The 17385-nt window shown below is 36.6% G+C and overlaps 8 non-coding genes across 8 annotated transcripts; all 8 read left to right on the top strand.

Annotated features, from left to right (window-relative positions):
- The first annotated feature begins 1953 nt into the window (after positions 1–1953).
- Positions 1954–2026, top strand: TRNAK-UUU (transfer RNA lysine (anticodon UUU)). Its single transcript has one exon. It is a non-coding gene; the product is annotated as a tRNA-Lys (tRNA).
- A 209-nt stretch (positions 2027–2235) lies between these two features.
- On the top strand, positions 2236–2309 carry TRNAI-AAU (transfer RNA isoleucine (anticodon AAU)). The gene has a single exon. It is a non-coding gene; the product is annotated as a tRNA-Ile (tRNA).
- Positions 2310–6207: 3898 nt separating this feature from the next.
- On the top strand, positions 6208–6280 carry TRNAK-UUU (transfer RNA lysine (anticodon UUU)). The gene has a single exon. It is a non-coding gene; the product is annotated as a tRNA-Lys (tRNA).
- A 209-nt stretch (positions 6281–6489) lies between these two features.
- Positions 6490–6563, top strand: TRNAI-AAU (transfer RNA isoleucine (anticodon AAU)). Its single transcript has one exon. It is a non-coding gene; the product is annotated as a tRNA-Ile (tRNA).
- A 3748-nt stretch (positions 6564–10311) lies between these two features.
- TRNAK-UUU (transfer RNA lysine (anticodon UUU)) lies at positions 10312–10384 on the top strand. The gene has a single exon. It is a non-coding gene; the product is annotated as a tRNA-Lys (tRNA).
- A 209-nt stretch (positions 10385–10593) lies between these two features.
- TRNAI-AAU (transfer RNA isoleucine (anticodon AAU)) lies at positions 10594–10667 on the top strand. Its single transcript has one exon. It is a non-coding gene; the product is annotated as a tRNA-Ile (tRNA).
- A 3748-nt stretch (positions 10668–14415) lies between these two features.
- Positions 14416–14488, top strand: TRNAK-UUU (transfer RNA lysine (anticodon UUU)). Its single transcript has one exon. It is a non-coding gene; the product is annotated as a tRNA-Lys (tRNA).
- Positions 14489–14697: 209 nt separating this feature from the next.
- On the top strand, positions 14698–14771 carry TRNAI-AAU (transfer RNA isoleucine (anticodon AAU)). The gene has a single exon. It is a non-coding gene; the product is annotated as a tRNA-Ile (tRNA).
- The last annotated feature ends 2614 nt before the right edge of the window (positions 14772–17385 follow it).

Below are 17385 nucleotides of genomic sequence, written 5' to 3'. Positions count from 1 at the left end.
AGTTATAGATAGATCTGCTACGATCAGTTTTATCATTGAGTTCTCATAAGTCTGAAGTCTATTTTGGTCTAATAACGTGTGTTTGACCACAAATTTAATAAAAATATTTCTTCTAGAATTTGGTGCACTAATTTCAATTCCATATCATCTTTAGGATCATTAATTGTCATATTAGCATAAATATTTCTTATATCATTCAATGCATAGTAACTTTTTTTGAAAATGGAAACGATCGCTCGAATAGACACACGAATCCTATACCTTTCTGTTTTAAGAATATGGTTTTTATCCTGTTTCCATTTTGTTTTTGAATCGTCCCAATCGGAACACTTGTCTCTGTGGTCCTTTAAGTAATCTTAATTCAATTAGTATTGCCCACGGAATCGAGATGAATTGATTTAATTTAGCGTTCCGTTCAGCAACCATGCTATAACATACTTGCACCGAAGGCTTTACGTGGAATCCGGAACGCATGAGCTACCTCTGAGAGTCGATCTCAAGTATCCTATATCAATGCCGCGAAAGCTATTCATATAAACACGAGGGAGTTCATCGTTGAGCATGAGACGAGAGACGAGGAGTTACTGTGAATCATCGGACACTAAAACAGTGTTTGAGATCAAAAACTTTGATAGACTGCTGTTGCTTATAAGACTTGAGACATTTCGCTTGTCGTAAGTTAAAGTTTCATTTCTTTTCGGGAGAAAAAAAGTGTTTATTCGATCAAAATAAACACCTATTTTATGCTTTGATATGCCTATTTAAATTCCGTACCATCTTCAGGATCAATCATTAATTGTCATAATAGCAGAAATAGTCTTTAAATTATTCAAGACATTAATATTCGATATTTTAAAAGTAAAGACAAACGCAACATCTAAAAAAAAAAGTGATTTGACCATTGGATCATTAGGCTGAAAGCATAACACTCTACCAACTGAGTTATCCGGGTGGCGATACAAATGCAACCACATTTAAGAGGTCTCCAAGGTGCCCAATTTCACGCTTGTCATAGTATGTCGACTGCATGGGAATGATCTCATTCCCTAAATCCAATGCGTTACATTTCGTTGACACTGTCACACTGGTGGAAACGATTGGTATTGTTCCAACAACATCACGAGTGACCGAGGAGTTGTTTCGCATTCCAATCTCCGATGAAACCACACTCAATGTGACTAGTAACTGAGCACATATACTCTTCTCACGAGAGGTGAGAACATACAATGAATCCAGAAACATTGTCTAACATGATCATTTTGATGTTCCGGTATTTTTGTATGAGGAAATATGATATGTCATTTACATACGAACCCCTATATGTATTAACGCGGTACATTTACCGGTGAAGGTTATTGTAGACTGCGCTTCTTCCGATGTGCTTTTTTTCAGATGGGTGATCGGCTACAACTTTTTATTAGTGGGTGACAATGAGTGGCCGCATCGAAAAATAAAGGTAGTGAAGCTCTTGAGAACAGAGAATAGTCGGTGAATGGACTGGCCTGCCTGTTGCTTCGAGTTGAATCCTATTAAGCACGTTTAAAATGGTGTGGAAAGACGTAGACATTGAGATACATGAGATTTGAGAAGCATAGAATTAGGTCGCAGAGTTTGTATCTCTGTCCGTGGTGATCACACAGCTTCCTAAAATCCATATTATTCTCTTGATGTCAGGGATACATCATGAGTTACAGTGCTTTCAATGAAGTTATTGGATCTGTTTAAAAGCGTCATCTACGTTCTTCTAACCACGTGTGTTTTTTCTGTTGTTTCTTGAATCATACTTTAGTGTAGAACTACATTTTACGTAGGGTTCAACCTTCAGCAATATATGCCAAAGCATACATTAAGTTACCGAAACATACTTTCGTCCTTAAATTATACATGTAATTGTGTGCACGTGCTGAGAAATGACTTTGAACAGAAATTTTATGTCCAGGCCAATTATTGCCAGCCCGGATAGCTCAGTCGGTAGAGCGTTAGGCTTTTAACCTAACGGTCCAGGGTTCGAGTCCCTGTTCGGGCGAGAAAAGATTCATTTTTACTTCGAAAATACAACTACTAATGCTTTGAATAATCTGATGACTCTTTCTGGTATTATGATAATCGTTGGTCGATTCTTAAGATGCCATGGTATTTAAAAAGACGCATCAAAGCGTAAACCAGCTATAAATTTTGATCGAGTAAGTATATATTCTACATTTTACAAAAAGAAATTGCAGCCTTTGTCATCGTGGCCGGTTAGCTCAGTTGGTTAGAGCGTCGTGCTAATAACGCGAAGGTCGTGGGTTCGATCCCCTCACTGGCCAAGACTTTTGTGATTGTGCGGTTTGATGCGTTTTCTCGTGAATCTGGTTCTTTTCTGGATGCTGACTGTGAGTTGAAATTTTGGAAGCTTATATACCAAACCAAACAGAAAATCTAAAATTACGAGATGAAATAGCGGTAGAGAGATTCTTTCCTCCACGAAAATCATCTCCACACGTTCAACGAGGAGTGGAACGAAATATGTTTCGAGTGTCGTGGTCAAAACTAGTTTACGTTCTCAGATCAAAAACACTATTTCAGTGTTACATGATGCACAATATAAAGAAGCTATCAACCTGTGTGTCACTAAACTAAGAAGAAGTGGTTTGATCTTTTACGTTTTTATCTGCTAAGTTACTTTGTTCTTAAGAGCCATTGACATTTCTCGGTCATCAGGTATATTCTCCATCTAATTTGCAGAATGAAATAGAAGGACATAAATTGATATCTTTTGCATTGAATGCAACGAAAACTGTCGATAATGGTCACAGTTACCTGGCATGGTTTAGGTAGGCACGAAATTGTACTTTATACCTTATTTCAGTTGATAGGATGCTCGTGGGTTTTCTCGGGGTTCTCCCGTTTCCTCCCACTTTCTTCATTCCACCATTTCACTCATCTCTCATAATCACCGTCTCCTTTAGCCTAACCGGCATAACCGTGGGACGGAAAACTCAAAGATTTATTTTTTTCCAGTTGATAGGATAAATTGGCATGCTATCAAATTTAGGCATAACAGTTCTGAAGGGTTACTATTTCTAATGTAGGAACTACTTTTCCATAATAACTGTTAGGATCAGTGGAAACTCGAAGCGGGCAATTCGAATATACATATGTCTTATTGTACTTGAGACATGTCCTTATCTTATAGCAATATGCTAGACCAAACTTTTGTTCTTGTGTAAGCACAAAATATGGAATAGGTCTTCAAACTTCTGTGCATATTAGCTTATGTCCCGTTCGTATTGCAAATTCATGATCTAGGGAATACAGTTATCAGGTATTTATCATGGCTAATTTCTGAATTTGCTAGTTCCATTAGAGTACATAATAACTTAATGGTAACAATTTAAACATCAGTCCAGAAAATTGATACTGCATGTTTCTCATCTGTACCGGTAATATACATCATTCCTTCAGAATGACGTACAGCATCTTCACGTAGTGCTTCTGTGCGTGCTTTCACAAACAATCACTTGCTATAAACATCAACTTTTATGCTGAACACATCATCATTGTAAGTGTCAGAGAGTCGTTGATGGGTACTTGGTAGTAGTGAAGCTACAGCAATATCATATTTTAATGTATTTACCCTTTCCAATACCATGGCTTATTCAACGAACTCAATCACTAAATTAGGAAAAACAATAGTAAGAAAATAGTACAATGTGGTTGCAAAGTAAATAAACATTAAAGGTGAATACGTTCAGGACCATTGCGCAACGCAAATATGGCTTCATAAAATAAATTTTGCACCCCAATGATAAGCTCCATTTAATCCGTTAAATCTCTGTTGAAACTGGAAGTGGTAGAAATTGAGTGATGTCCCATTTGAACGTTGATCAACATAGACCAAAACCGGTAAGAGATAGGGAGAAAAGGTCTTTTCGAATCGTTTCAGCCTCTTAGGAAATTGTTCTTTTTCCTCCGTTAACAATCTATACAAACCACAATTATAGAAGTAAAGAATTTGAGGTTACAATGTTGATCGCAATTGAACAAAAGCTATAATAGATAGTGAGTAGCATCCAGTTAACATCCATTAAATGTCCCAAAAGTAAGCTCCACTTCGGATTTCATTCCTTTATTGCAACCAGAAATTCTATGAACCGTTTACTTATCTTCATATAGCAAAAAATGTTAAAGTAACAGAGATAGCAATAAATAGCTTTTTCATGTAGTTTCAAGAATAAGATTCAACTTTGATCTTTTCCAGTATTACAACCCGAAGTTATAGATAGATCTGCTACGATCAGTTTTATCATTGAGTTCTCATAAGTCTGAAGTCTATTTTGGTCTAATAACGTGTGTTTGACCACAAATTTAATAAAAATATTTCTTCTAGAATTTGGTGCACCAATTTCAATTCCATATCATCTTTAGGATCATTAATTGTCATATTAGCATAAATATTTCTTATATCATTCAATGCATAGTAACTTTTTTTGAAAATGGAAACGATCGCTCGAATAGACACACGAATCCTATACCTTTCTGTTTTAAGAATATGGTTTTTATCCTCTTTCCCTTTTGTTTTTGAATCGTCCCAACCGGAACACTTGTCTCTGTGGTCCTTTAAGTAATCTTAATTCAATTAGTATTGCCCACGGAATCGAGAAGAATTGATTTAATTTAGCGTTCCGTTCAGCAACCATGCTATAACATACTTGCACCGAAAGCTTTACGTGGTATCCGGAACGCATGAGCTACCTCTGAGAGTCGATCTCAAGTATCCTATATCAATGCCGCGAAAGCTATTCATATAAACACGAGGGAGTTCATCGTTGAGCATGAGACGAGAGACGAGGAGTTACTGTAAATCATCGGACACTAAAACAGTGTTTGAGATCAAAACCTTTCATAGACTGCTGTTGCTTATAAGACTTGAGACATTTCGCTTGTCGTAAGTTAAAGTTTCATTTCTTTTCGGGAGAAAAAAGTGTTTATTCGATCAAAATAAACACCTATTTTATGCTTTGATATGCCTATTTAAATTCCGTACCATCTTCAGGATCAATCATTAATTGTCATAATAGCAGAAATAGTCTTTAAATTATTCAAGACATTAATATTCGATATTTTAAAAGTAAAGACAAACGCAACATCTAAAAAAAAAGTGATTTGACCATTGGATCGTTAGGCTGAAAGCATAACACTCTACCAACTGAGTTATCCGGGTGGCGATACAAATGCAACCACATTTAAGAGGTCTCCAAGGTGCCCAATCTCACGCTTGTCATAGTATGTCGACTGCATGGGAATGATCTCATTCCCTAAATCCAATGCGTTATATTTCGTTGACACTGTCACACTGGTGGAAACGATTGGTATTGTTCCAACAACATCACGAGTGACCGAGGAGTTGTTTCGCATTCCAATCTCCGATGAAAGCAGACTCAATGTGACTAGTAACTGAGCACATATACTCTTCTCACGAGAGGTGAGAACATACAATGAATCCAGAAACATTGTCTAACATGATCATTTTGATGTTCCAGTGTTTTTGTATGAGGAAATATGATATGTCATTTACATACGAACCCCTATATGTATTAACGCGGTACATTTACCGGTGAAGGTTATTGTAGACTGCGCTTCTTCCGATGTGCTTTTTTTCAGATGGGTGATCGGCTACAACTTTTTATTAGTGGGTGACAATGAGTGGCCGCATCGAAAAATAAAGGTAGTGAAGCTCTTGAGAACAGAGAATAGTCGGTGAATGGACTGGCCTGCCTGTTGCTTCGAGTTGAATCCTATTAAGCACGTTTAAAATGGTGTGGAAAGACGTAGACATTGAGATACATGAGATTTGAGAAGCATAGAATTAGGTCGCAGAGTTTGTATCTCTGTCCGTGGTGATCACACAGCTTCTTAAAATCCATATTATTCTCTTGATGTCAGGGATACATCATGAGTTACAGTGCTTTCAATGAAGTTATTGGATCTGTTTAAAAGCGTCATCTACGTTCTTCTAACCACGTGTGTTTTTTCTGTTGTTTCTTGAATCATACTTTAGTGTAGAACTACATTTTACGTAGGGTTCAAACTTCAGCAATATATGCCAAAGCATACATTAAGTTACCGAAACATACTTTCGTCCTTAAATTATACATGTAATTGTGTGCACGTGCTGAGAAATGACTTTGAACAGAAATTTTATGTCCAGGCCAATTATTGCCAGCCCGGATAGCTCAGTCGGTAGAGCGTTAGGCTTTTAACCTAACGGTCCAGGGTTCGAGTCCCTGTTCGGGCGAGAAAAGATTCATTTTTACTTCGAAAATACAACTATTAATGCTTTGAATAATCTGATGACTCTTTCTGGTATTATGATAATCATTGGTCGATTCTTAAGATGCCATGGTATTTAAATAGACGCATCAAAGCGTAAACCAGCTATAAATTTTGATCGAGTAAGTATATATTCTACATTTTACAAAAAGAAATTGCAGCCTTTGTCATCGTGGCCGGTTAGCTCCGTTGGTTAGAGCGTCGTGCTAATAACGCGAAGGTCGTGGGTTCGATCCCCTCACTGGCCAAGACTTTTGTGATTGTGCGGTTTGATGCGTTTTCTCGTGAATCTGGTTCTTTTCTGGATGCTGACTGTGAGTTCAAATTTTGGAAGCTTATATACCAAACCAAACAGAAAATCTAAAATTACGAGATGAAATAGCGGTAGAAAGAGTCTTTCCTCCACGAAAAATCATCTCCACACGTTCAACGAGGAGTGGAACGAAATATGTTTCGAGTGTCGTGGTCAACACTAGTTTACGTTCTCAGATCAAAAACACTATTTCAGTGTTACATGATGCACAATATAAAGAAGCTATCAACCTGTGTGTCACTAAACTAAGAAGAAGTGGTTTGATCTTTTACGTTTTTATCTGCTAAGTTACTTTGTTCTTAAGAGCCATTGACATTTCTCGGTCATCAGGTATATTCTCCATCTAATTTGCAGAATGACATAGAAGGACATAAATTGATACCTTTTGCATTGAATGCAACGAAAACTGTCGATAATGGTCACAGTTACCTGGCATGGTTTAGGTAGGCTCGAAATTGTACTTTATACCTTATTCCAGTTGATAGGATAAATTGGCATGCTATCAAATTTAGGCATAACAGTTCTGAAGGGTTACTATTTCTAATTGTAGGAACTACTTTTCCAGAATAACTGTTAGGATCAGTGGAAACTCGAAGCGGGCAATTCGAATATACATATGTCTTATTGTACTTGAGACATGTCCTTATCTTATAGCAATATGCTAGACCAAACTTTTGTTCTTGTGTAAGCACAAAATATGGAATAGGTCTTCAAACTTCTGTGCATATTAGCTTATGTCCCGTTCGTATTGCAAATTCATGATCTAGGGAATACAGTTATCAGGTATTTATCATGGCTAATTTCTGAATTTGCTAGTTCCATTAGAGTACATAATAACTTAATGGTAACAATTTAAACATCAGTCCAGAAAATTGATACTGCATGTTTCTCATCTGTACCGGTAATATACATCATTCCTTCAGAATGACGTACAGCATCTTCACGTAGTGCTTCTGTGCGTGCTTTCACAAACAACCACTTGCTATAAACATCAACTTTTATGCTGAACACATCATCATTGTAAGTGTCAGAGAGTCGTTGATGGGTACTTGGTAGTAGTGAAGCTACAGCAATATCATATTTTAATGTATTTACCCTTTCCAATACCATGGCTTATTCAACGAACTCAATCACTAAATTAGGAAAAACAATAGTAAGAAAATAGTACAATGTGGTTGCAAAGTAAATAAACATTAAAGGTGAATACGTTCAGGACCATTGCGCAACGCAAATATGGCTTCATAAAATAAATTTTGCACCCCAATGATAAGCTCCATTTAATCCGTTAAATCTTTGTTGAAACTGGAAGTGGTAGAAATTGAGTGATGTCCCATTTGAACGTTGATCAACATAGACCAAAACCGGTAAGAGATAGGGAGAAAAGGTCTTTTCGAATCGTTTCAGCCTCTTAGGAAATTGTTCTTTTTCCTCCGTTAACAATCTATGCAAACCACAATTATAGAAGTAAAGAATTTGAGGTTACAATGTTGATCGCAATTGAACAAAAGCTATAATAGATAGTGAGTAGCATCCAGTTAACATCCATTAAATGTCCCAAAAGTAAGCTCCACTTCGGATTTCATTCCTTTATTGCAACCAGAAATTCTATGAACCGTTTACTTATCTTCATATAGCAAAAAATGTTAAAGTAACAGAGATAGCAATAAATAGCTTTTTCATGTAGTTTCAAGAATAAGATTCAACTTTGATCTTTTCCAGTATTACAACCCGAAGTTATAGATAGATCTGCTACGATCAGTTTTATCATTGAGTTCTCATAAGTCTGAAGTCTATTTTGGTCTAATAACGTGTGTTTGACCACAAATTTAATAAAAATATTTCTTCTAGAATTTGGTGCACCAATTTCAATTCCATATCATCTTTAGGATCATTAATTGTCATATTAGCATAAATATTTCTTATATCATTCAATGCATAGTAACTTTTTTTGAAAATGGAAACGATCGCTCGAATAGACACACGAATCCTATACCTTTCTGTTTTAAGAATATGGTTTTTATCCTCTTTCCCTTTTGTTTTTGAATCGTCCCAACCGGAACACTTGTCTCTGTGGTCCTTTAAGTAATCTTAATTCAATTAGTATTGCCCACGGAATCGAGATGAATTGATTTAATTTAGCGTTCCGTTCAGCAACCATGCTATAACATACTTGCACCGAAAGCTTTACGTGGTATCCGGAACGCATGAGCTACCTCTGAGAGTCGATCTCAAGTATCCTATATCAATGCCGCGAAAGCTATTCATATAAACACGAGGGAGTTCATCGTTGAGCATGAGACGAGAGACGAGGAGTTACTGTAAATCATCGGACACTAAAACAGTGTTTGAGATCAAAACCTTTCATAGACTGCTGTTGCTTATAAGACTTGAGACATTTCGCTTGTCGTAAGTTAAAGTTTCATTTCTTTTCGGGAGAAAAAAGTGTTTATTCGATCAAAATAAACACCTATTTTATGCTTTGATATGCCTATTTAAATTCCGTACCATCTTCAGGATCAATCATTAATTGTCATAATAGCAGAAATAGTCTTTAAATTATTCAAGACATTAATATTCGATATTTTAAAAGTAAAGACAAACGCAACATCTAAAAAAAAAGTGATTTGACCATTGGATCGTTAGGCTGAAAGCATAACACTCTACCAACTGAGTTATCCGGGTGGCGATACAAATGCAACCACATTTAAGAGGTCTCCAAGGTGCCCAATCTCACGCTTGTCATAGTATGTCGACTGCATGGGAATGATCTCATTCCCTAAATCCAATGCGTTACATTTCGTTGACACTGTCACACTGGTGGAAACGATTGGTATTGTTCCAACAACATCACGAGTGACCGAGGAGTTGTTTCGCATTCCAATCTCCGATGAAAGCAGACTCAATGTGACTAGTAACTGAGCACATATACTCTTCTCACGAGAGGTGAGAACATACAATGAATCCAGAAACATTGTCTAACATGATCATTTTGATGTTCCAGTGTTTTTGTATGAGGAAATATGATATGTCATTTACATACGAACCCCTATATGTATTAACGCGGTACATTTACCGGTGAAGGTTATTGTAGACTGCGCTTCTTCCGATGTGCTTTTTTTCAGATGGGTGATCGGCTACAACTTTTTATTAGTGGGTGACAATGAGTGGCCGCATCGAAAAATAAAGGTAGTGAAGCTCTTGAGAACAGAGAATAGTCGGTGAATGGACTGGCCTGCCTGTTGCTTCGAGTTGAATCCTATTAAGCACGTTTAAAATGGTGTGGAAAGACGTAGACATTGAGATACATGAGATTTGAGAAGCATAGAATTAGGTCGCAGAGTTTGTATCTCTGTCCGTGGTGATCACACAGCTTCTTAAAATCCATATTATTCTCTTGATGTCAGGGATACATCATGAGTTACAGTGCTTTCAATGAAGTTATTGGATCTGTTTAAAAGCGTCATCTACGTTCTTCTAACCACGTGTGTTTTTTCTGTTGTTTCTTGAATCATACTTTAGTGTAGAACTACATTTTACGTAGGGTTCAAACTTCAGCAATATATGCCAAAGCATACATTAAGTTACCGAAACATACTTTCGTCCTTAAATTATACATGTAATTGTGTGCACGTGCTGAGAAATGACTTTGAACAGAAATTTTATGTCCAGGCCAATTATTGCCAGCCCGGATAGCTCAGTCGGTAGAGCGTTAGGCTTTTAACCTAACGGTCCAGGGTTCGAGTCCCTGTTCGGGCGAGAAAAGATTCATTTTTACTTCGAAAATACAACTATTAATGCTTTGAATAATCTGATGACTCTTTCTGGTATTATGATAATCATTGGTCGATTCTCAAGATGCCATGGTATTTAAATAGACGCATCAAAGCGTAAACCAGCTATAAATTTTGATCGAGTAAGTATATATTCTACATTTTACAAAAAGAAATTGCAGCCTTTGTCATCGTGGCCGGTTAGCTCCGTTGGTTAGAGCGTCGTGCTAATAACGCGAAGGTCGTGGGTTCGATCCCCTCACTGGCCAAGACTTTTGTGATTGTGCGGTTTGATGCGTTTTCTCGTGAATCTGGTTCTTTTCTGGATGCTGACTGTGAGTTCAAATTTTGGAAGCTTATATACCAAACCAAACAGAAAATCTAAAATTACGAGATGAAATAGCGGTAGAAAGAGTCTTTCCTCCACGAAAAATCATCTCCACACGTTCAACGAGGAGTGGAACGAAATATGTTTCGAGTGTCGTGGTCAACACTAGTTTACGTTCTCAGATCAAAAACACTATTTCAGTGTTACATGATGCACAATATAAAGAAGCTATCAACCTGTGTGTCACTAAACTAAGAAGAAGTGGTTTGATCTTTTACGTTTTTATCTGCTAAGTTACTTTGTTCTTAAGAGCCATTGACATTTCTCGGTCATCAGGTATATTCTCCATCTAATTTGCAGAATGACATAGAAGGACATAAATTGATATCTTTTGCATTGAATGCAACGAAAACTGTCGATAATGGTCACAGTTACCTGGCATGGTTTAGGTAGGCTCGAAATTGTACTTTATACCTTATTCCAGTTGATAGGATAAATTGGCATGCTATCAAATTTAGGCATAACAGTTCTGAAGGGTTACTATTTCTAATTGTAGGAACTACTTTTCCAGAATAACTGTTAGGATCAGTGGAAACTCGAAGCGGGCAATTCGAATATACATATGTCTTATTGTACTTGAGACATGTCCTTATCTTATAGCAATATGCTAGACCAAACTTTTGTTCTTGTGTAAGCACAAAATATGGAATAGGTCTTCAAACTTCTGTGCATATTAGCTTATGTCCCGTTCGTATTGCAAATTCATGATCTAGGGAATACAGTTATCAGGTATTTATCATGGCTAATTTCTGAATTTGCTAGTTCCATTAGAGTACATAATAACTTAATGGTAACAATTTAAACATCAGTACAGAAAATTGATACTGCATGTTTCTCATCTGTACCGGTAATATACATCATTCCTTCAGAATGACGTACAGCATCTTCACGTAGTGCTTCTGTGCGTGCTTTCACAAACAATCACTTGCTATAAACATCAACTTTTATGCTGAACACATCATCATTGTAAGTGTCAGAGAGTCGTTGATGGGTACTTGGTAGTAGTGAAGCTACAGCAATATCATATTTTAATGTATTTACCCTTTCCAATACCATGGCTTATTCAACGAACTCAATCACTAAATTAGGAAAAACAATAGTAAGAAAATAGTACAATGTGGTTGCAAAGTAAATAAACATTAAAGGTGAATACGTTCAGGACCATTGCGCAACGCAAATATGGCTTCATAAAATAAATTTTGCACCCCAATGATAAGCTCCATTTAATCCGTTAAATCTCTGTTGAAACTGGAAGTGGTAGAAATTGAGTGATGTCCCATTTGAACGTTGATCAACATAGACCAAAACCGGTAAGAGATAGGGAGAAAAGGTCTTTTCGAATCGTTTCAGCCTCTTAGGAAATTGTTCTTTTTCCTCCGTTAACAATCTATACAAACCACAATTATAGAAGTAAAGAATTTGAGGTTACAATGTTGATCGCAATTGAACAAAAGCTATAATAGATAGTGAGTAGCATCCAGTTAACATCCATTAAATGTCCCAAAAGTAAGCTCCACTTCGGATTTCATTCCTTTATTGCAACCAGAAATTCTATGAACCGTTTACTTATCTTCATATAGCAAAAAATGTTAAAGTAACAGAGATAGCAATAAATAGCTTTTTCATGTAGTTTCAAGAATAAGATTCAACTTTGATCTTTTCCAGTATTACAACCCGAAGTTATAGATAGATCTGCTACGATCAGTTTTATCATTGAGTTCTCATAAGTCTGAAGTCTATTTTGGTCTAATAACGTGTGTTTGACCACAAATTTAATAAAAATATTTCTTCTAGAATTTGGTGCACCAATTTCAATTCCATATCATCTTTAGGATCATTAATTGTCATATTAGCATAAATATTTCTTATATCATTCAATGCATAGTAACTTTTTTTGAAAATGGAAACGATCGCTCGAATAGACACACGAATCCTATACCTTTCTGTTTTAAGAATATGGTTTTTATCCTCTTTCCCTTTTGTTTTTGAATCGTCCCAACCGGAACACTTGTCTCTGTGGTCCTTTAAGTAATCTTAATTCAATTAGTATTGCCCACGGAATCGAGAAGAATTGATTTAATTTAGCGTTCCGTTCAGCAACCATGCTATAACATACTTGCACCGAAAGCTTTACGTGGTATCCGGAACGCATGAGCTACCTCTGAGAGTCGATCTCAAGTATCCTATATCAATGCCGCGAAAGCTATTCATATAAACACGAGGGAGTTCATCGTTGAGCATGAGACGAGAGACGAGGAGTTACTGTAAATCATCGGACACTAAAACAGTGTTTGAGATCAAAACCTTTCATAGACTGCTGTTGCTTATAAGACTTGAGACATTTCGCTTGTCGTAAGTTAAAGTTTCATTTCTTTTCGGGAGAAAAAAGTGTTTATTCGATCAAAATAAACACCTATTTTATGCTTTGATATGCCTATTTAAATTCCGTACCATCTTCAGGATCAATCATTAATTGTCATAATAGCAGAAATAGTCTTTAAATTATTCAAGACATTAATATTCGATATTTTAAAAGTAAAGACAAACGCAACATCTAAAAAAAAAGTGATTTGACCATTGGATCGTTAGGCTGAAAGCATAACACTCTACCAACTGAGTTATCCGGGTGGCGATACAAATGCAACCACATTTAAGAGGTCTCCAAGGTGCCCAATCTCACGCTTGTCATAGTATGTCGACTGCATGGGAATGATCTCATTCCCTAAATCCAATGCGTTACATTTCGTTGACACTGTCACACTGGTGGAAACGATTGGTATTGTTCCAACAACATCACGAGTGACCGAGGAGTTGTTTCGCATTCCAATCTCCGATGAAAGCAGACTCAATGTGACTAGTAACTGAGCACATATACTCTTCTCACGAGAGGTGAGAACATACAATGAATCCAGAAACATTGTCTAACATGATCATTTTGATGTTCCAGTGTTTTTGTATGAGGAAATATGATATGTCATTTACATACGAACCCCTATATGTATTAACGCGGTACATTTACCGGTGAAGGTTATTGTAGACTGCGCTTCTTCCGATGTGCTTTTTTTCAGATGGGTGATCGGCTACAACTTTTTATTAGTGGGTGACAATGAGTGGCCGCATCGAAAAATAAAGGTAGTGAAGCTCTTGAGAACAGAGAATAGTCGGTGAATGGACTGGCCTGCCTGTTGCTTCGAGTTGAATCCTATTAAGCACGTTTAAAATGGTGTGGAAAGACGTAGACATTGAGATACATGAGATTTGAGAAGCATAGAATTAGGTCGCAGAGTTTGTATCTCTGTCCGTGGTGATCACACAGCTTCTTAAAATCCATATTATTCTCTTGATGTCAGGGATACATCATGAGTTACAGTGCTTTCAATGAAGTTATTGGATCTGTTTAAAAGCGTCATCTACGTTCTTCTAACCACGTGTGTTTTTTCTGTTGTTTCTTGAATCATACTTTAGTGTAGAACTACATTTTACGTAGGGTTCAAACTTCAGCAATATATGCCAAAGCATACATTAAGTTACCGAAACATACTTTCGTCCTTAAATTATACATGTAATTGTGTGCACGTGCTGAGAAATGACTTTGAACAGAAATTTTATGTCCAGGCCAATTATTGCCAGCCCGGATAGCTCAGTCGGTAGAGCGTTAGGCTTTTAACCTAACGGTCCAGGGTTCGAGTCCCTGTTCGGGCGAGAAAAGATTCATTTTTACTTCGAAAATACAACTATTAATGCTTTGAATAATCTGATGACTCTTTCTGGTATTATGATAATCATTGGTCGATTCTTAAGATGCCATGGTATTTAAATAGACGCATCAAAGCGTAAACCAGCTATAAATTTTGATCGAGTAAGTATATATTCTACATTTTACAAAAAGAAATTGCAGCCTTTGTCATCGTGGCCGGTTAGCTCCGTTGGTTAGAGCGTCGTGCTAATAACGCGAAGGTCGTGGGTTCGATCCCCTCACTGGCCAAGACTTTTGTGATTGTGCGGTTTGATGCGTTTTCTCGTGAATCTGGTTCTTTTCTGGATGCTGACTGTGAGTTCAAATTTTGGAAGCTTATATACCAAACCAAACAGAAAATCTAAAATTACGAGATGAAATAGCGGTAGAAAGAGTCTTTCCTCCACGAAAAATCATCTCCACACGTTCAACGAGGAGTGGAACGAAATATGTTTCGAGTGTCGTGGTCAACACTAGTTTACCTTCTCAGATCAAAAACACTATTTCAGTGTTACATGATGCACAATATAAAGAAGCTATCAACCTGTGTGTCACTAAACTAAGAAGAAGTGGTTTGATCTTTTACGTTTTTATCTGCTAAGTTACTTTGTTCTTAAGAGCCATTGACATTTCTCGGTCATCAGGTATATTCTCCATCTAATTTGCAGAATGACATAGGACATAAATTGATACCTTTTGCATTGAATGCAACGAAAACTGTCGATAATGGTCACAGTTACCTGGCATGGTTTAGGTAGGCTCGAAATTGTACTTTATACCTTATTCCAGTTGATAGGATAAATTGGCATGCTATCAAATTTAGGCATAACAGTTCTGAAGGGTTACTATTTCTAATTGTAGGAACTACTTTTCCAGAATAACTGTTAGGATCAGTGGAAACTCGAAGCGGGCAATTCGAATATACATATGTCTTATTGTACTTGAGACATGTCCTTATCTTATAGCAATATGCTAGACCAAACTTTTGTTCTTGTGTAAGCACAAAATATGGAATAGGTCTTCAAACTTCTGTGCATATTAGCTTATGTCCCGTTCGTATTGCAAATTCATGATCTAGGGAATACAGTTATCAGGTATTTATCATGGCTAATTTCTGAATTTGCTAGTTCCATTAGAGTACATAATAACTTAATGGTAACAATTTAAACATCAGTCCAGAAAATTGATACTGCATGTTTCTCATCTGTACCGGTAATATACATCATTCCTTCAGAATGACGTACAGCATCTTCACGTAGTGCTTCTGTGCGTGCTTTCACAAACAACCACTTGCTATAAACATCAACTTTTATGCTGAACACATCATCATTGTAAGTGTCAGAGAGTCGTTGATGGGTACTTGGTAGTAGTGAAGCTACAGCAATATCATATTTTAATGTATTTACCCTTTCCAATACCATGGCTTATTCAACGAACTCAATCACTAAATTAGGAAAAACAATAGTAAGAAAATAGTACAATGTGGTTGCAAAGTAAATAAACATTAAAGGTGAATACGTTCAGGACCATTGCGCAACGCAAATATGGCTTCATAAAATAAATTTTGCACCCCAATGATAAGCTCCATTTAATCCGTTAAATCTTTGTTGAAACTGGAAGTGGTAGAAATTGAGTGATGTCCCATTTGAACGTTGATCAACATAGACCAAAACCGGTAAGAGATAGGGAGAAAAGGTCTTTTCGAATCGTTTCAGCCTCTTAGGAAATTGTTCTTTTTCCTCCGTTAACAATCTATGCAAACCACAATTATAGAAGTAAAGAATTTGAGGTTACAATGTTGATCGCAATTGAACAAAAGCTATAATAGATAGTGAGTAGCATCCAGTTAACATCCATTAAATGTCCCAAAAGTAAGCTCCACTTCGGATTTCATTCCTTTATTGCAACCAGAAATTCTATGAACCGTTTACTTATCTTCATATAGCAAAAAATGTTAAAGTAAGAGAGATAGCAATAAATAGCTTTTTCATGTAGTTTCAAGAATAAGATTCAACTTTGATCTTTTCCAGTATTACAACCCGAAGTTATAGATAGATCTGCTACGATCAGTTTTATCATTGAGTTCTCATAAGTCTGAAGTCTATTTTGGTCTAATAACGTGTGTTTGACCACAAATTTAATAAAAATATTTCTTCTAGAATTTGGTGCACCAATTTCAATTCCATATCATCTTTAGGATCATTAATTGTCATATTAGCATAAATATTTCTTATATCATTCAATGCATAGTAACTTTTTTTGAAAATGGAAACGATCGCTCGAATAGACACACGAATCCTATACCTTTCTGTTTTAAGAATATGGTTTTTATCCTCTTTCCCTTTTGTTTTTGAATCGTCCCAACCGGAACACTTGTCTCTGTGGTCCTTTAAGTAATCTTAATTCAATTAGTATTGCCCACGGAATCGAGATGAATTGATTTAATTTAGCGTTCCGTTCAGCAACCATGCTATAACATACTTGCACCGAAAGCTTTACGTGGTATCCGGAACGCATGAGCTACCTCTGAGAGTCGATCTCAAGTATCCTATATCAATGCCGCGAAAGCTATTCATATAAACACGAGGGAGTTCATCGTTGAGCATGAGACGAGAGACGAGGAGTTACTGTAAATCATCGGACACTAAAACAGTGTTTGAGATCAAAACCTTTCATAGACTGCTGTTGCTTATAAGACTTGAGACATTTCGCTTGTCGTAAGTTAAAGTTTCATTTCTTTTCGGGAGAAAAAAGTGTTTATTCGATCAAAATAAACACCTATTTTATGCTTTGATATGCCTATTTAAATTCCGTACCATCTTCAGGATCAATCATTAATTGTCATAATAGCAGAAATAGTCTT

The sequence above is a fragment of the Thermobia domestica genome, chromosome 15 (genome assembly GCF_964235325.1).
Source record: "Thermobia domestica chromosome 15, izTheDome1.hap1.1, whole genome shotgun sequence".
Lineage (NCBI taxonomy): Eukaryota > Metazoa > Arthropoda > Insecta > Zygentoma > Lepismatidae > Thermobia > Thermobia domestica.
Note: the sequence above shows the minus strand (reverse complement) of the source record. Positions and strands in the feature narration are given on the sequence as shown.